Source organism: Mytilus edulis, chromosome 13 (assembly GCF_963676685.1).
Source record: "Mytilus edulis chromosome 13, xbMytEdul2.2, whole genome shotgun sequence".
NCBI classification, from domain to species: Eukaryota; Metazoa; Mollusca; class Bivalvia; order Mytilida; family Mytilidae; genus Mytilus; species Mytilus edulis.
The window spans coordinates 46,071,394-46,090,016 of record NC_092356.1 but is presented as its reverse complement, the minus strand read 5'-3'; the positions used below and the strand labels follow the sequence as shown (position 1 = coordinate 46,090,016).

The following is an 18,623-nucleotide window of genomic DNA, read 5'->3' as shown; positions in this document are numbered from 1 at the left end:
TTAGCGTTGATTGTATATTTTGCACTGCTGATATTGTCTGCTGACCTGTAGTTTGCGTTGTTTGTATACTTTTTTCAGTTGTTGCCGGCATCACTGTTAAAGAGATATATTTTAGTTCATAAACAGTTCAGGAAAAGCAAAAGAAAAATATTGCTTCATGCATTTGATTTACAAATCTCTTCTGTTTTTGTTTTATCAATTTATAAATTATTTTAACTAACGGTTGTTTTAATAGACTTTTAACAACTAGCACACGACATATCTGGAAAGATACAGAAGTAAACAAAACAAAGTGAAATATCTTGAATTGATATGTATTAGAACCCAATAATATTATCTTCAGGCAAATAACATTATACTGGCATTCATAGTACATTATCTATTGAACATGTATAATTGTAAAATAACTTATTATAGTGAAGTTTTAATATCAAGTTTAACACTGTGCATTACTATAGCCTTTGTTTGAGGTTGATACGAGGAATATCGTCCTCGGTTAATATAATCTGAACTGGTCAATGTATAACGTACTGACCTCGTCAGAAGTGCATAATTGATAAATATCCACCCATAAGATGTATACTCTTTTGATTATTTGTTTCGATTAATAAAATCGTGCAATATCATTTCTTTATCTGCTGCTTTCAGTCTTCCTAAAGAAATATGGTTGAACCTGTGACTTTTAAAAAACATATAGTGTAGCATTCTCCTGTTTTAATTTGATATAACGATCACGTGTTTAAAATTATATGTCATGTACCTGAAGCCTTGTATTGCAGGTCAGTCTACAAAATGAAAAAAAACATTCCAGCAGCACCTGCATACGGAGTATATATCCCCTAATTATTACGACATTCCCAGGCTTGTATTTCCTGTCATGCTTTCCTTGACAGAGGGTTGCTGCTCAAAGGAATATCCGAGAAAAGTTGAAGCAATTCGTAACACCAATATACCGAGTTACATATCGGAAGTACGTAGCTTTTTAGCGATGACTAACTACGTTGGAAGATTTATACCAGAATATTCTACAATAACCGAACCATTAAGACATTTAACAAAGCAAGGAGTGACATGGACATGGACTTCAGAACAACAACAATCGTTTGAGGCACTTAAACAGGATTTTATGAACAATAGGATAATGGCTTATTTTGATCCAAGAAAGGCCACTGTTCTTATAGTTGATGCAAGTCCAGTAGGTGTTGACGCGTTACTTACTCGGGATGGCAGAGTTAACGCATACGCAAGCCGTGCGCTTGGTGTAGAAAAACGATACAGTTAGACAGAGCGAGAAGTACTAACCATTGTATGGGCTATAGAATGCTTTCATCTTTACCTGTACGGACACAAATTTACTCATTACCGATCATCAACCACTGGTCCAGGAATGTATTTTCAACAATCCAAAATCGAAACCGCCAGCGAGAATTTAAAGATGGAGATTAAGACTGCAAACGTATGATTTTGATGTTAACGAGACCCAATCTAAAAGAATTATGAAAAATCTGACCAATAACTATGTCTGAATTTTTTCCTCAATTCCTATATATGTATAATGAATGGATTAAGCTAAAAAAATATATACCTTACCTTTATTGTAGTAACGGGAGGGACATGCTAAAATAGGGCTAATAGTATAATGGATATATAGTAAAAATTGCCCTGAAATGAACTAAAAGTGAATTTAAAAAAAAACTGTTCAATAACTAATTTTGTTTTTCACATATGACATGCATCAAACATCACTCTTTCCATTCAAAGTCAGAAAACCAGGTGTTGCGGGGGAAAATTTTTATAGGGGGGGCTCTCAAAACCTACATTTTACCATTTTTTAAAAAGAAAATCAAGAGATCACTCAAAATATCAAAAATTAATTTTTAAAAATGTAATAAGTTGTCTCTTTGTTATCCCGGATCAACAAAACTGTAATTATTAATTAAAAAAACATACTTAAAAGGTAAAATTTCACAAGGAGGAGGGTGGAGGGGGGGTGCAAAATTTCAAGTCGTTTATTATCATATCTTCACAAGCAAAAATCTAATAATCAAAAATAATTGAAAAGAAATATGTAAATGTAAATAAAACAAACTTATAATACATACATAAAAGAATGCATTTGAGTTAATAGAAATAAAAAAAAATTGGTTTATTGGGTTTGACATTTTTGAAGGGAGAATCTCAAAACTTTTTTTTATTTATTTTACAAATAGAAAATATCAATAGGAATTGAATTGCACTTTATTTGAAAAAAGTAGATTCCTAGTTAAGACTTGCAAATGGAAATATTGGTTAAAAATCTTAATGGGGAACATCTCAAAACACAAATTGAATATCTAAAAAAATAAAATGTAATGCAATACCTTTTTTACATAATCAATGAACCGTGAAGTTGATTAGAAGGGTTAAATACCAAAATGATATTATTTATACTCTGATGCCTATAGGTTTATATAAAGTTTTCATAATGATATCATAGCACAATCCTTTATGGTAAAATAAAATAACTTCTACCTGCAGTTCAACCAGACTTTGTACCAATGGACTGTCGGACACAGAGATCTTTACACTATAATCCCCTACTTTTAGTAGACGTATATATATAAACTTGTGAGGGTTCAACTATAAAAACAAATATCTCATACAGAATCCTGTTGAAATCATTAAAAGCTGGTCTTTATAGCCTGGAGGCTTGGGTACTTTTAAGGCCATGTGAACTCCTCTCTGGGAATCACGAGTCTTTTTTTTTCTGTCATATCATTTATCTTGAAATTTTGCTGAGCCATTGTATTCAACTGTTTTTTTTAAATGTTTTTGAGGCAATATAGAGCAGACTGTCAGTAGTCAATTCCAATGTCATTCAGTGCAGATCATATTGTGAGCCTTTATAGCTGAATCGGTTTCATTCGTAATCATACCACATCTTCTTATTTGTTTATATCTACTGCACCCGGGAGACTTGGTGATGACTTCATGCATTTGTTCCAACAATGTTCAATACTACAGACAGAACTAACACTCCCTGATCTATTCTTTGATTTCTAGGCCAGATAAACATAATAAAAAAAACAATCTCTTACTGATTGAGTATTTAATAATTTCAATATTAACAATATAACAAATAACATAAATTCAACAATGAAAACAAGGTAACTATATATGTTTATGAACAGATTTTTAAAGTCCCTAAAACATAAGGTTGATAACTGAAATCAAATGAAATTGTAATTTTTGTGCAACATTATAGGATTAATAAACTTATTTACTGGACGGAGTCCTAAACTTACAAACAAAAAAGAGGGCTTTTATGTTGAATTTGTGAGTCTGAGACCAGATTACAAAGCAACCACGTTCTAAAAAAATGTGCTAAATTCTGATAATTATTAATTGATACATTTTTAATATTTGTTTTCCAAATTTTATCTTTCTTCAGACCTCAAATTCTTTTCATGTGTACTGCGCATGACTATATTAGGGAAGCAGTTTTGGCAAAGGCGTTTATTGACGTACCCATCCTTCCAAGCATACCTTATCAATATAAACTGAACCGATGGTCACTCAGGAAAATGTGATTCAAGTTTTCCTACTGGTTTATCCAAGATATCCATTAGTATTACACAAATTTACAAAAGGTTAACAAATATAAAATGATTGTCTTGTAGAGAAGCCAAGAAAATTTTGTTCACAAATTTTCCTTATACACAAATACAATTGGTAGTAAAATTTCAAACTACCCTCTTACAGGAAGTTCCTGTACTGAAGATCTAATTATTGCACTCAACATGTTAAGATCTGGAGTCTATTCTGGACAAAATATGAAATTATTCCCTTTCATAGAAGCTTAGACAATTTTGAAGACAAACTTTTACCTTGTACAATGAGTAGTTACATTTCAAACTATCAGCAAACACAAAGTGGCTGAACTGCAGATCTAAAAACTGCTTAATCGTTACAACTCAATATTTTCAAGCTTTGGGCCAAATATAAAATCATCCCCTTTCATAAAAGCCAAGAAAACTTTACAAAAATAATTTCCTTGTACATTCAGCAGTCATACTTTAAACTGAGTACATAATTTTGCTGCATACCAGATAAAAAAATGCTTACAACTCTCCATGATCAAGCTCTGGGCTTCATATAAAATCATTCCCTCTCATAGAAGCGAAGAAATCATTGTCGAAAGATTAATAGACAGACAGAATTACATACCGTGATGCAGGTAAAATGATACCCCCACCTGAATATTTCCTTATAAAACAGAAAGATGTTGAAATTTCAGAATTCTTGGTAAATTGAAATTGTTCCTGGGAAAAATGTAACTAAAATTTTCCACATTGCTATCATGTGTGAAATGATACAAGTGTAAGATAAACGGGATGTTGTTGATTGATGAATCTGAAAAAGAATCACATGGTATTGCTGACTTATATAGTAGTTTCTGAGAAAAATGTGACAAAAAAAATATCAACTTGGCTATCATGTGTAAAATCATACTAATTTTGTTAAACAGGAAGTTGTTGAGTGGGGAATCTTAAAATGCATCACAGGTTAAAGCTAACTTATAAACCCTGAAATAAAATATCAGAAATCCTCGTCTTCAAGTTCCTCAAAAAATTAAACAAAATATATTTATGGCACAGACAGAGGTAGAACAGTAAACCCCTATTTTGTTTAAAGCGCATGTATAAATATTAAATGCTGCCCTATTTATCAATACATATTCATGTGTATAGTCACTGTATACAGTAATAACATCATTCTTCATTAGAAAAAAAGTCAGCTATCTTTTGGATCACTCGACGATTGTTACTAATTCTGGCCTTTCCACTGCCTGTCTTTTCACTCAACAAATAAAATAGACCATCAAATCCATCTCTATGATAAGAAATTTTCAGATGATTGTAAGTCAATGTTGAATCTTCAAGTTTCTTGAAAATTGTTCTAGAGAGGACCTTATTTCTTAACAAGTGTTCTAATGACTCTTTATTCGGTTGCACACCCTGAAATGTAACTTGGTGACTGCTGTAAAAATAGTCAGATAGGAGAACATCAATTTTCTCCGTCTTTTTTACAAGAGACATAAGCATTCTACAATCATCTAAAGCGTTGTGAGCGGAATAAGCTTCATTCAACAGTTTCTGAGCAATATACTCTTGCTTGTAATTTTCAAATTCTGGATACAACATTTTGAAAAAAGGTAAAGTATCACAGAATCCAACAATATATCTTGAAAAATGATCCATAATTTATAAAATTTTAATTGATTAAATAGTATGATACTGTCAAATAGCCTATTGTTATGAGCAGCAAGCACAATGTGTTTGTCACTGGCACAAAGTGACATTAAAAACTGTATGAAATCTAAAAGAACTTGCTGTGGGTGTTTATGTGAAACTGGTTCATCATTGTAAAGGAGCTCATTTGTCGCTGTATTAAACTTTAATCCTGTCACTCTACATGCATCTTCTGAAATTTCTTGAGTAGGAGTTGCGTATCTGTTAAATTCCTGTTCTTCACAAACTGCAGAGATTTGTGTAATTGAACTTTGTCTACCTATATAAAAAAGAAAATAACTTAATAAATTGATGAAAATAAGTAGATTGAATGATTGTCATGGTAAAAGTTCAATTGCAAATTTCTTTTGTATAATTAAACCAAGAGTAACAATAGTGGACACAGATCAGTATGGATAGTACTTAGCAGTCTGAGAGTATTGCATAGGAATATGACTCAACTTACTAAAGGATACCTCCACATCCCACATTTGATTAACTAAATTATATCAATTATCTCCCTTGGAATTTCTTAGACCAGGATTATTTTTCTTTATATTTTCCAATAAATGTGCATCTATGACTTAAATTTTGTGTAAGTTTCATAACATTTCCTTGATGAGGCATTCTAAAAAGTTGCAGATTAAAAAGGTGGAAGGACATTATTTGGCTCAACTAATGAATTCCTGATTGTCTAGAACTTTTTTCCGAATAAAATACCATTGTTATACGACAGTGTGTTTTTTTTACAATAGAACTATAAACGAACACAAGCTTTTTTTTTAGAAAATTTTCTCTGGACTATTTACCTAATAGTAAAAAAGACTTAACCAGCAAATAGTTTTTAACCATTTCCTGAACTTTTGTCTTTGGATAAAAGTGACATCATAGTCTGATAATACATCATTCTGATGCCATGGTTTTCTTTATAAAAAAATAGTTATTGACTGGCTTTTTCAAACAATAGCAAGTTTAACTATGCTTCCACTCTTTATCCATTCAATGATTTGTCCTTATAGCCTGTCAGTCAATAAGTATATAATATTGTCAGAAAATATCAAGTTTTTGTGAATACTTGGCTGATAGGTGAAATTGTTTGGCAAGTCTGGCATATTCCCTTACTCCTAAAGCTTGTACAAATAAACTTGATGCTTTCCTATTTCCAATTCATATTTATATCATACTTAGTCCTGTGGTCTCTAAATCATAAAAAACTGCAACTTTCTCAATATGTTCACAGTTGTCCTCTGATGGTCCTGGAATAACTGTCAAATCAGGTTCTTGTGCATCAGCTAAAATATACAATTGAGGTCAAATTATATCTTGTAAGAAGACCTATCTGGAAAAATTCAATATAATGTATAAAATTAGAAAGAAGGGATGTAATAACACTGTTTCGGTTTTTGTGTTGTAATCCACTGTCATATGAAAAAGTAATGGAAACACTTTTTTTTGTTAAATCTTCAAAATACATTTTGATTTCAAATTTCTTTCTTATTTTGATATTGTTATATATTGGATAATTGTATATTTGAAAATTGTATATTTGGATATTTGAAAAAAAAAACATAATATAAGTTATATGAAATACAAACCACAAAAGAGAGTAACAGTATTATAAATAATTTACCAATAATGTTAGCAGGGCAATTTCATTAATGGAAATTAGTCATGTTCTTTCATTGTCAAAATTATATTAAAAGGTTGTTAACATGAAAGTTCAATCATATTCCCCAAACATCTATGTTGTCAAAAAACTCTAACAAAAATTATCTTTCTTTGTTAGAAAACAGTAAATCCCAAATTAATATAACTATAATTTTATATCAAATATTTTGAAATATATTTTATATATGGGTAGTGCTTTGATAACATGTTGTAGGAACAATTATTGTTTTTTTAAATTCTTATTGAAAACGTACAGATAAAATTTATACATACCAATGACGTTTGAGCAGTAAGTGTCCCCTTCCCTGATTTCATGACTTCTTGTTTCTGAAGATCTCTGACTTTTAAGTTTTAAACGTTGTAACTGTAAAATATAAGAAATAAACATTCCTTTGCATTGTTTCATGTAAAAGTAAAGTCTACACACTCTAAAGCAGGACAAATTTAATGTTTATTCACATAGTTATAATGATACAATAGGATAATACTTTATATAAAATTTAAAAAAAAACCAACAATTTAGAGGATTTCTTTTCATTTAAAAACTTTCTATCATATGATCAAAGGGATGTAACTCCCACAAAACAGGGATTTTTAATTTTTTTTATCATGAAAATAAGAAATTTCAAAAGGCTGCATAAAACTATGTTTAGAATTTATCAATCTCCTTAAAAGTCATTTAATGTATAAAGATTGTGTTCGAATGAAAATTCTGAAATGCTTTTAAATCAAACCTTAAATTCCTTAGTCTTTGCTACAGTCCTTTTCCTGTTAACATCCTTGTCTCTTATTGCAGCTGTTACTGTTGTGGCAATTCCAGGACTAAGACCAAGCTCTTCATGGACCTAAAAAAACACACAAGAACTTGGGAGCTGTGTCTTACATTATGTATGATAACATTTCACAAAGCTACCATCCTAAACAACATTTATATCATTCTTTTTGATATATTTTTTTCTATGTATGTGCCTGTCTCAAGTAAGGAACCTGTAATTCTGTGGTTGTCGTTTGTTTATGTGTTAGTGTTACAAATTTGTTTTTTGTTCTATTTTTTTTTATAAAAATAAGGCGGTTAGTTTGCTCTGAATTGTTTTACATTGTCATTTCGTGCCTTTTATAGCTGACTATGCAGTATGGGCTTGGCTCATTGTTGAAGGCCATATAGTCACCTATATATATAATTGTTAATTTCTGTGTCAAGTTTGTCTCATGGAGAGTTGTCTCATTGGCAATCATACCATATCTTCTTTTTTATATCTATGAGTTTCATGTGATTATGGTTTATCTTTCACCTTAACCTAATTAGTGAACCAGTTTTACAGTTTTTCAAGTTTATAAACCATATTCTGTTTAAAAAAATAATTTGATGAATGTTTTTATATTACTTTATTTAAATAAATTATTAGTACCTGTGCAACATATTTGTAGCCTTCATTTTTTTGACAAACAGCAGCAGACAATCTGTGAGCTAAACTTCCACTCTCACTGTAATGCTTGTCTTTAGGGGCCTTTGATCGAACAGTGTTGTTAAAGCTTTCATTAGGATTACTGGAATCTAGTTTGCTCATCTTTCCCGGGTCAAGGTCTGTAAACACTTTTAAAAGATCTTTTTTCAAGTTTTCATCTTTGAGATCTGCACCCCATGGTAGATTTCTGTGCTTTGCTGTGGGTTTGTTTTTCATTTGGCACAAGTCTCCACATCCATCATGATTACCAAACTGGTGTAGCACTACAGATGGTAAACTGTTCTTTATTCTGTCTGAGTCACCTTTGTTTTGGGCTAACATGAAAGAAAAACTTTTAATGAGAGCAGTAATTGTTTTTACAGACAGCTCTTTATATTTGCCTTTTATTTTGTGGAGCCTATTTGATATGTTCTTCTTTACATGATTGATGTCACTGACCTTTTCCAAACATGAGTCGACTTCACATCTTGCCCGATTGAATGCTGTGCAATCGTCATCTCCTATTAGTGTAATTACCGGGGTATCTTTCTTTTTGGCGTCTTTTAGTATTTCCACAATCATGTCTGGTTCCATAGATTTGGCTGAGCCACACCAATTCTTACGACATTTATGTTTTGTTGGTAGCCGTTTTTTAAATTTTGCCACATCACATTTCCTGCATCTCTTATATCGAGCACTATAGCCAACAACCTTTCCTGTTTTTTTCCCAATCATGGAAGCTGTTCCTACAAAAAAAATTTTCCATTGAATATTTTTTTTAAATTACTGGATTTCATTAATTACGTGTTACACCCACTTTCATGTCAAAAGGAATCTAGCTCCTCATATATATTATTCACATTATTGTACCCTTCATAAAAATAGTTGATACCAGGAGTATTTTTAATGTATTTTTATTCAAATTTATTTCATTTTTATAACCCTGTTCATTTTTATACACATATGTTTTTCTGCTGGTGGAAAATATTCTTTTTTACCTCTATGCCTTTTTCAATTTAGTTTTGCCAACAAACATAAACATATTTTACATACAATTTTCCTTACTTACAAAAAAACCAAAAGAGAAAAAAAAAGAAGATGTGGTATGATTGCACATGAGACAACTCTCCACAAGAGCCCAAGATGACATAGAAATTAACAATTATAGGTCACTGTACGGCCTTTAACAATGAGCAAAGCCAATACAGTATAGTCAACTGTTAAATCAATATTGTCTGATGAAGTATTCATTTTGTCCAAGAAACCCGTAAAAGGTAAACAAGATGGATAAAATCCAATTGTTATAATTTCTTTAGCCAAATTCTTTTGCAAACGATGAATCTTTCATTGCAAACATTTTTTTTTCTTTTCCAAAATGTGTAAAAATGGAGGCTGCCAACGGAAACCCTGCTTCCAAGAATGATATATCTGTTCAATATTTCTTAGTTTTAAGAATAAAATAAGTTTTTTTTTAGTTTTAGTATGACATGTAAACAGATCATAATACTTCCATCTTAAGATAGGTAAATAATAAAGATATAGTTACCAGACAAACTATTGTAACACCTTCCTGAGCCCCTTCTCTGATAAGCTCCGTCTGCTGATGCTGTTATTCCAGTTACACTAAAAGGGCCACACACAGGATTAGTGTTATCTGTTGAAGCTATTCCACTACTGCTTGTTGCAGTTTCTGACCCACTAGCAATGGCATGAATTGCATCACTGTCATTATCGGCTTGTAAATTACCTGAAATGAAAAAAATGATTGACAAGTTAAAAGATAAAAGCACTACATATGGACAGCAACCCTACAACAGGTCAGGCAATGTCTGATTCCCCTGAAAATTTAAGGGAATATAGATCTTGACCCCATGTCAAATATATACTAATTGCTTTAGTTTCAGAGTTATAAGCCAAAATCTGCATTTCACCCCTATGATTTATTTATAGCAATGGCAGCCATGTTTTTTTTACAAAAGAAAAAATAAAACACAAACCTTGTACTAAATAAGGATAATTAAGACTTAGTTTGGTGTTCATTGTTTCATAGCAGGTTTTTTGAAAGTTAACAAACTCAAATAATAGACAAATTACATGTGAACAAAGCCAGATCTAGCTAGCCTCTTGTTTATCATATGAATAAAGTTCTATTTTTCTTTAAAGACTGACATATTAAAACTTATGTTGCGTTAATTATGATTTAAACTTCATTTCATGCTCATTCAAAATAGTGCTAATTTTCACACAACAAATCACATTCACATTAATATTCATGACATGTGTAGAGTGGTTCAATCCTTTGTAGACTAGAAAATATCAGGCTTACACAAATCTGTCATTAAAGAGTCATCATTGATTTACTCACAAGTTTTTGTTAGCAATCCCTCCTCAAACAAAGCATTGTCTACGGACTGTTGTGCTATATTTTCAAGAATAGGCCCAACCTCTTCACAACGTCTTCTTATCAGGCTTTCACTGACATTTAACAAATTTAGTGATGTAAATAAATTATTAAGCTGTATTGGTCCTATTCCACTGTGGTACATACCTGAAATATTAATTTTCATTTAAAAAATTGCAGTATTTGTATGTGTCAATACATTTATGTACATATAGGAATCTGGTGTACAGTAGTTATCATGTGTTTATGTAATTTATACATGTTTCTCGTTACTCGTTTTTATATAGATTAGACCGTTGGCTCCAAGTTGAAGGCCGTACATTGACCTATAATGATTTACTTTTATAAATTGTTATTTGGATGGAGAGTTGTCTCATTGGCACTCACACCACATCTTCCTATATCTAACATATATATATTTTAAAACTAAAAATTTGAACAACAGTACTAATATAAGGTGACATACTGCAGCTGTGCTATATGAGCAGTCAAATTGCATCGACTATAATTCATCTGTGATAAACAGTCAGTGATCGTACATGTATATATCCCCTTGTATATGACGTAGACAATGGGTTTCTGTACAGTTTAATTGATGACGTCAATAAAATATACAGGTTGGCGGAAATTCTACGCCTTTGGCTTAAAAGTAAGAAATGATAGTTTCTACTCTAAATACATCAATTAGATCAGTTATAAGAGTTGCAGTTTATAGTGAAACAGCATACCTTGTTTCGAAATATAAATTTTATTTGTACTTGGCTGGAAAAAAAACTTTTTCTCGCCACAGCCTCGCTTTCTATCTGCTTCTACATGTTGTAAGTCTTGTACAAATAACATTGATATTTCGAGACATCAAAAGATAATAACTAAAGGCTGCAAAATTTTCCTAAAATTACTAATTCCGGGGCAGCAGCCCAACAACAAGTTGCCCGAATGGTCTGAAAATTAAAGGGCAGATAGAACTTGACCTACATGTAATGAACAATTTCATTAGAAAAATAAGCCTATGTATTTTTAGCCATGGCTGCCATCTTGATTCATGGGGGGGGTCATGGGACACATCTTTTTAACAAGATACCATAATGATAAACGCAATGATCATGATGACTGTGGACAAGTTTGGTTAAATTTTTCTTAGTATAGTTTCAGAGGAGAAGATTTTTGTAAAAACCATGATGGACGCAAAGTGATGAGAAAAGCTAACTTAGCCCTTTTTACTAATTTATATGTTTACTTAAAATCTTGCCTTGAGCTGATAGACAATTTAATTTTTATGTGGTGTTTTTTTCATTAACAATTAGCAATTTAATGATCAGTATATATCTGGACAACTGATCTGTCAAATTAATTGCTATTTTTTTTTAAAAGAAACAAAAGTATTTAATGATTTCAATACACAAATAATATAAATATAAAAAGTCTGGTTAAACAGTTTTCTATATATAGAACAAGGAGACTATATCAGACCCTAAAAAAAGAATAGGTTTGTTTGCCCTAATGCTACATGTACCTTCCTTGAAAATACTACCTACTTAAAAATCTTTTATTGTCCTAATGTGAAAATATTTATTTTTATTCAGATAGACATGAAGACTTATAAACATTGATACTTAAATTTCTCATAGCCAAAAGAAAAAGAAAAGAAATAGCCTACCTACATTGTAGCAACAAATATACCCACTTTCTCGATGCATAGATTGGGTACTAAGGGTTTTGGCAAACCAAAATATTTCTAAGTGTGGCCTCATTCTGACAACAAATTTTCACTGATTTTGGATATATCCACATTGCGGCACATGATGTTAAAGGTTTTGTTATAAAGAGTCAGGGTTCTCACTAGGAATTTTTCATGGTGAGTCCTGGGACTCATCACTTTTAGAAATGGTGAGTCCCAAAAGATTTTGATGAGTCCAGGATGCAATGTATTTTTTTTGTGTCATAAGATAATGAAATGTGACGAAATACAACTTATAAAACGATGCGTGTTGGGTTGGTAGTTTTTATTAAATCAATAAAAAAGATGACTGCTTAATAGTTATTGCTCAAAATTTATACATGTTACAGACTTCTTTCTGGGTCTATAGCATATCCTTGATGTGGGGCCACATTGAAAAAAATGTTGGTTTGCCACAACCAGAGTTCCATAAAAAAGATCAGGGCAATAGTCTGAGTATTTGGTGCATAGTACAGAATAAATTTAAAATGTACATGTACAGAATATAAAAAAGAAGATGTGGTATGATTGCCAATGAGACAACTGTTCACAAGACAGTTTTTACAACTAAAGGTCACTGAACAGCCTTCAACAGTGAGCCAAAGCCCATTCAGCATAGTTACATGTAGCTTCAAAAGGCCCTGAAAGCTATATCATAATTATGTCAACAAATTTAATCACAATCCCAATTCAGACAGTATCAAGCTGGAATATTGTGTCCAATACTGCCCCAATTGTCAGGGTTTGATAAGCGCTCAATGAAGCATTTTATTCTACTGTGTAAAGTACCTTTTCACTGGATGATGTAAGATTTTGGTTCTGTAAATTTGATTTTGTATTTTTTACATTCTTGCCCGACAGAAAAAAACCAACCAAAAGCAATAAACTAAAGTAACGATGATAGTCCGTTGGAAGGGGACGAAAATTGGCTGACCCGTGTTAAGAGAGAGTCATATCTCTTGCACGGAAGCAGGACAAGTCGCCCCACTGGCAAGTCGCCCCACACCTAATCGCCCCACTTTTTCACCAACTCGCCCCACTTTAAAAAAAAAACGCCCCTACCTGGATTACCAAATCGCCCCACTTTTTAAAAAATCGTCCCACATGTGAAATTGGTTTAATCATGTTAAATATTTATTTTAACTCTATTCATACTTGTACTATTCATAAGTGGAAATATTAATACTCACTTCTTACTGCTATATTAAAAAAAGGGAATAATATAAGAAGTTTCTATAAGGTTTTCAAGGGGATAGCATCTTTTTCCATAAGTGGGGCGAGTTGGCAGGAGTAATATTCATGGAATTTAACTTATATACAATGGGATAACATCTTTTTCGACAAGTGGGGCGAGTTGGCAGGAGTAATATTCACGGAATTTAACTTATATACAACGGGATAACATCTTTTTCCATAAGTGGGGCGAGTTGGCAGGAGTAATATTCACGGAATTTAACTTATATACAACGGGATACCATCTTTTTCCATAAGTGGGGCGAGTTGGCAGGAGTAATATTCACGGAATTTAACTTATATACAACGGGATACCATCTTTTTCCATAAGTGGGGCGAGTTGGCAGGAGTAATATTCACGGAATTTAACTTATATACAACGGGATAACATCTTTTTCCATAAGTGGGGCGAGTTGGAATTGCTACATTCATCCTGGTTAATAATATAATATAAATCTAGATTATTGTCATTTTCTTTTAAGTGGGGCGAGTTGGCAGGAGTAATATTCACGGAATAACATCTTTTTTCATAAGTGGGGCGAGTTGGCATTACTACATTCATCCTGGTTAATAATATATTAATCTAGATATTATCGTTTTCCATAAGTGGGGCGAGTTCGCAGGAGTAATATTCACGGAATTTAACTTATATACAACGGGATAACATCTTTTTCCATAAGTGGGGCGAGTTGGCTTTACTAAATTCATCCTGGTTAATAATATATTAATAATATATTAATCTAGATTTTATCGTTTTCCATTCAGTGGGGCAAGTTTTCAGGAGTAATATTAACGGGATTTAACACATTTCACAAGTGGGGCGATTTTTTAAAAAGTGGGGCGATTTGGTAATCCAGGTTGGGGCGGTTTTTTTTTAAAGTGGGGCGAGTTGGTGAAAAAGTGGGGCGATTAGGAGTGAGGCGACTTGTCATGGATTCCTCTTGCACGTTAAAGACACCCTTGTAGATTTCGAAAAAGAGTAGGCTAATGCTACTACAAGGCAGCACTCGCAAGACATCATAATTATTTGCAGTCCAGGAATTGGTACTAGGTAAACATGCTTCATGTGAATATAAAGTATAAATATACAGGGTGTGCAGATTTTATTTTTGCACTTACCAGTTGCAAGTTTGGTGTTGACATCAAATATCCTTGGCCCATGGGATGCATTGTGGGTTTTGCCCATGGCAACACGTACAAAGTCATTACAGTTATAACAACGAACAATCAGGTGACCACATAAACCAGCAGGCAAAATTCCAATTCCATCTTTTAACTTCAATGTAATGTCACATCTGGAACATCTCATATTATCAAAAAAGGTTTGAATGTCAATCACATGTCTGGTATAACCTATTGGCTTTAATTTTCCAGAAAAATAGAACTCATTGATCTCATCAAACGATGCAGAGGATTGATACGTGTGATCATGTTGGAAAGAACCTGGTGTAAAAGATGTATCAAAATCGGGCGTAAAAGTAGTATCAAAATCGGGTGTAAAAGTAGTATCAAAATCGAGTGTAGATGGTGTATCAAAATCAGTTGTGGATAAATCGGGTCTAGATATGTTGTCTAATCTGTTGTTGTAAGTCTCTGCCTGACAGTTTTTCAAAAACCGACCGTTCTTCTTTCTGCTAGGCATGTCGTCTGATATTGTTTACATTGCCGTAAATGGCGCGAAACTATGTCGTAAACAATAATAACAGTATAAATTTAAATAAAATATAAACTACGATCCAAAATTGATTTATTTTATCATTTTAGTTCCTAAAATAATTAGAAAAGGTATTGTTTATATTTATTTTATGTGTTATGTTATAACCGTTAAACCAACTACCGAAAAATGCCCGAGTTGCGCAATATTCAAAAACGCGTTCTAGATCGGGCCTCGTTAAGTACAAAATAGGAAAATCAAATGCCGCAAACTACATGTCGAGACATCCGAATATTAACGAAGCAAATCGAACTGATCATTCCGAGGTAGCAGAAGAATTCGTGAATTATATATCAGAGAACGCAATACCGAAAGCAATGACAATTGAAGAAATTGCATTAGAGTCCAAAGCCGGTATGAATATTCAGTATGTTATCAAAGCCGTGAAATCGGGAAACTGGGAAAATTCATATGACAATAAATCTCTTGATACGTTTGCTCGTTTAGATAACGAATTAACGGCAGTGAACACAGACAAGGAGAAATTGTGATGCATGGTAATAGGATTGTCATTCCGCACAAACTTACAGACCGAGTTATAACATTTGCACATGACGGTCATCAGGGAATTTTGCGAACAAAACAGTTACTGAGGGAAAAAGTTTATTTTTCTGGTATAGACAAACGTGTAGAAGATACATGTAAAGCTTGTATTCAATGTTTAGCAGCCACGCCAAAGAAAACTTTTGAACCGTTAGCTATGTCAGAACTACCAGATTCACCATGGACATATCTTAGCATGGATTTCTGTGGACCATTTCCGAGTGGACATTATCTCATGGTGATAATGGATGAGTATTCACGATATCCTGTTGTAGAAACACTAACAAAAAAACTAACTGCAAAAGCGGTTATACCACTACTTGACAAAGTATTTTCAATATTTGGAATACTGAATATAGTAAAAACGGATAATGGAAGCCCGTGGCAAGGAAAAGAATTCAGAGACTTTGCGACATATATGAAATTTACGCATAGAAAAATAACACCATTATGGCCTCAGAGCAATGCAGAGTGCGAGCGATTTATGCGTAGCATTGGGATATCAACCAGAGCAACATACACGCAACATCAAAATTGGAAACAGGAAATGTTTACATTCCTCCGTAACTATAGAGCGACAAAACACGTAACAACGGAAGTTCCACCAGCAAAACTTTTATTTGGTAGAAATGTCGAAACCAAATTACCAACAATAACACCAAAATATGAAGACAAAGAAATTCGAGAACCTGATCAGAGGAAAAAGGATAAAATGAAGGACTATGCAGATACAAAGAGAAATGCTGAACCGTCAAATTTACAAATTGGTGACACTGTAGTGGTCAAGCAAAAGAAATTTTCAACTCCGTATAACTCTTATCCATACAAAATAGTTGAAAGGAATGGTACAAGGTTAACAGCTAAAAGAGACGATGGACACACGATCACTCGAAAATATTCGTTTTATAAGCAAGTTAAAATACCACCAACAATTGTTAATAATGAGAAAAAAGTGGAAGAACCAGCAACACAACTAAGGACGTCAGGAAGAATAAATAAAATACCGGCGTACTTAAATGATTATGTAAAGTAATGTTATGTAAAGTAATGTGTAGCTAGTGAACAGGCATAATAATCCTGAGCTCACATTTAACTAGGCATCACGCTTAGTATTTATGATCAAGTGAATAAGTTTTAATTTTCTGCGTTTCGTATGATGTCTTTAGTACTATTTAGACTGAGAATACCAAAAGAATTTTACACTCTGAAACCGATATTATCAAGATGCTTGATTTCTTGATTGACAACATATTTGTAACGTTCGGAGGACGTGTTTTACAACAGACTGTCGGCATCCCAATGGGAACAAACTGTGCCCCTCTACTTGCCGACTTGTTTCTTTATTATTATGAGGCTGACTTCATGCAGGAACTTCTTAGGAAGAAAGATAAGAAGTTAGCCATATCCTTTAACTCTACTTTCCGCTATATAGATGACGTTCTTTCACTAAACAATTCAAAATTTGGTGACTATGTGGAACGCATTTATCCCATCGAATTGGAGATAAAGGATACTACAGATACAGTTAAGTCTGCTTCATATCTTGACTTACATCTAGAAATTGACAATGAGGGTCGGTTGAAAACAAAACTTTAAAACAAAAGAGATGATTTCAGCTTTCCAATTGTGAACTTTCCATTTCTAAATAGCAACATTCCAGCAGCACCTGCATACGGGGTATATATCTCCCAATTGATACGATATTCCCGTGCTTGCATTTCCTATCATGATTTTCTTGATAGAGGGTTACTGCTCACAAGGAAGCTATTAAACCAAGAGTTCCAAATGATGAAGTTGAAATCATCCCTTCGTAAATTTTACGGACGCCATCACGAGTTGGTTGACCGTTATGGAATAACCGTTTCACAAATGATATCGGATATGTTCCTTACGTCGTAACTACAATCCCCTTCCCTTTCATGAATGTGACCTACCGAATTAGACTATTTACCGGATTTGTAATCACATATTAAGCAACACGACGGGTGCCACATGTGGAACAGGATCTGCTTACCCTTCCGGAGCACCTGAGATCACCCCTAGTTTTTGGTGGGGTTCGTGTTGTTTATTCTTTAGTTTTCTATGTTGTGTCATGTGTACTATTGTTTTTCTGTTTGTCTTTTTCATTTTAGCCATGGCGTTAATTTTATTTCATTTTATTATTCAACTGACTGATAAAGATAAAATCTAGAAAGGGAGAGATGTAATGTAATGAGGTTGTCGTTTGTTTATGTGTTACATATTTGTTTTTCGTTCAATTTTTTTATATAAATAAGGCCGTTAGTTTTCTCGTTTGATTCGGTTTTACATTGTCTTATCGTGGCCTTTCATAGCTGACTATGCGGTATGGGTTTTGCTCATTGTTGAAGGCCCTACGGTGACCTATAGTTGTTAATATCTGTGTCATTTTGGTCTTTTGTGGATAGTTGTCTCATTGGCAATAATATCACATCTTCTTTTTTATACTTACTTATTTCGCAATGTTGACCGGTGAAACCATTCCCACAAGAACATAATCCAGATGAGCAACTTCCTCCGTTTTGACACTCAATATTATGACACGGTTCCTCTTATGTGAAAAATAAATTGTATAAACAGCTGTCAAAATTGAAATCATATCGTGCAAAATTTA

The 18,623-nt window shown here is 32.9% G+C and overlaps 1 pseudogene; it reads right to left on the bottom strand.

Annotated features, from left to right (window-relative positions):
• Positions 1 to 3,086: 3,086 nt before the first annotated feature.
• LOC139500015 (uncharacterized) lies at positions 3,087 to 15,461 on the bottom strand (annotated as a pseudogene).
• Between the last annotated feature and the right edge of the window lie 3,162 nt (positions 15,462 to 18,623).